Source organism: Sapajus apella, unplaced genomic scaffold (genome assembly GCF_009761245.1).
Source record: "Sapajus apella isolate SASKATOON/1434 unplaced genomic scaffold, GSC_monkey_1.0 scaffold29, whole genome shotgun sequence".
In the NCBI taxonomy this organism is placed as follows: Eukaryota; Metazoa; Chordata; class Mammalia; order Primates; family Cebidae; genus Sapajus; species Sapajus apella.
Window position 1 is genome coordinate 24,681,023 of NW_022436969.1, and position 2,649 is coordinate 24,683,671.

The window sequence follows — 2,649 nt, forward strand, 5'->3', positions numbered from 1 at the left end:
CATTGCTCGGTCACACAGTAGCTCTATGACCATCTCAGGGACCACCAGACAGTTTTCCAAAGAGGCTGCAACCTTTTGCATTCCCACCAGCCGTGTATGAGGGTTCTGATTTCTCCACATTCTCCCCAGCATTTGCTGTCTTCTGATGTTCTGATTCTGGCCATCCCCTTGGGGTGAAGTGGACTCTCATCGTGGTTTTGGCTGCATTTCTCTGAGTCTGATGATGTTGAGCATCTTTTCCTGTGCTCATTTGTGTATCTTTCTTGGAGCATGTCATTTCAGATGCTTGGTACATTTTTTTTTAATTAATTTTTTTTTAAAAGACGGGGTTTCACCATGTTGGTCAGGCTGGTCTTGAACTCCCGACCTCAGGTGATCCACCCATCTTGGCCTCCAAAGTGCTTGGATTACAGGCATGAGCCACCATGCCCGGCCGCTTGATCCATTTTTTAACGTGGTTATTTGTCTTTTTCATACCATCATTTCTGCGTTATTGCTCCTGCATTCTCTTTCAGTTGTCCAGTTACTGTACTTTAATTTCTGGAATTTACACTTGATTCTTTTTTTTCTTCTTTTGCTGCTGCATTAGAGCATTTTAGGGGATGAAATACACTAGGTTCTTTTCTAGATTTCTAATTCTTTCTTAATATTCTCTATTTGATGGGATGTTGTTATCATACTGGACTTCTTTACATTACAATAGCTGTTTTAACATCTTTGTCTGTTAAATCTGACATCTGGTTGCTCTCCCAGGCAGTCTCTGTTGCAGCTCTGGCTCCCCGATCCCCATGCTGTGGGTCATTCTTGTTCTTTTTTTCTTTTTTTATCATGTCTTATAGTGTTTTGCTGGGAACTAGGTGTTTTAGATAATAAATGTTTTTGAACTAAATACTTCAGATAATAAACTGTAGCACCTCTGAGTACTGGCCCCATGCCTCTCCCTTTCAGGGGCTTGTTATTGCTCTTTGCTTATTTGTTTAGTGTCTGTTGGAGATACGGTCTCACTCTGTTACCCAGGCTGGAGTGTAGTGGCCTAGAGGCCCCTACAGTTCCTAGAGGCCCCTCTGTAGTTCCTAGAGGCCCCTACAGTTCCTAGAGGCCCCTCTGTAGTTCCTAGAGGCCCCTCCAGTTCCTAGAGGCCCCTCTGTAGTTCCTAGAGGCCCCTTCAGTTCCTAGAGGTCTCTGCAGTTCCTAGAGGCCCTTGAAGTTCCTAGAGGCCCCTCTGCAGTTCCCAGAGGCCCCTGCAGTTCCTAGAGGCCCCTCTGCAGTTCCTAGACTTCACTGCAGTTCCCAGAGGCCCCTGCAGTTCCTAGAGGCCCCTCTGCAGTTCCTAGAGGCCCCTCTGCAGTTCCTAGAGGCCCCTGCAGTTCCTAGAGGCACCTGCAGTTCCTAGAGGCCCCTACAGTTCCTAGAGACCCCCTTGCAGTTCCTAGAGGCCCCTCCAGTTCCCAGAGGCCCCTGCAGTTCCTAGAGCCTCTCTGCAGTCCCCAGAGGCCACCTGCAGCCCCTAGAGTCCCCTACTGTTCCTAAAGGCCACCCACCCTGCAGTTCCAAGAGGTCCTCTACAATTCTGAGGTCCCCCTGCAATTCCCAGATGCCCTTCTGATAGAGGCAGGAGGCAGAGAAATTCTAGGCAAACAGGGGTGGGTCCCCAGGAAAATCCCACCTTTGAGCCAAAAAGCCTGAAACCCAGGATCCAAAGTGTGAACTTCTATTCCTGTTTGGCTGCTCTCTCATGATTGGTTCTTTCTGAATAATATCATATACCAATTGAATGCTGCCTTTTCCAAAAATACCTGCCCCACCCTCCATCCTGTGCCATCTCAGACTCAGTAGGTAGAGAGAAGTGGCTGGACTGGAGAGAGGTGACTTGACTTCAGAGGGAAGCTGGACTTCAGGGAAAGATTACCTGCCTGTCCCATCCCTTCTCTAGCTTGCCTCTGCTGAGAGCCATTTCCATTGCTTAATAAAACTCTCTGCCTTCACCATCCTTCAAGTGTCTGGGTGACTCCATTCTTGGATGCCAGCCAAGAGATCAGGACCTACCGAGTGTGGGTACCTAAAAAAAGGCTGTCACACTGGCCTTTTGCTCTCACTCGCAGAGGGCAGTTGCCCCACACAATAAGGCAAGGGGCCCACTGAACTGATAACACCACACTGTCCATGGAGAGTGGAGCTAATAGAGCATTATAACATGCCCTCTGGAGCTTCAGGGGTCACAGGTACCCCCACCTGGGCACGACTGCAGGCCCTGCACAGAGCTTGCTCCTGCTGGTACCTAAGAGGCTGGCTGGGCCCTGCACTCACTTGATCACCTGCTCCCTTCCACAAGGGATTGAGTGCTGTGGACTGAGTAAATGTGGAACTCCCATTGCAAGTCCGGCGAAGGGATTGAGAAAATCCCTGCATCACTTCTGTAGTACATAGAGGTCTCCTGCAGTCACTAGAGGCCCCAGCAGTCCTTAGAGGCCTTAGCAGTTCCTACAGGCCCAGCAGTTTCTACAGGCCCCAGCAGTCCCTAGAGGCCCCAGCAGTCTCTAGAGGCCCCAGCAGTCCCTAGAGGCCCTAGTAGTCCCTAGAGGCCCCAGCAGTTTCTAGAGGCCCCAGCAGTTTCTAGAGGCCCCAGCAGATCCTAGAGGCCCCAGCAGT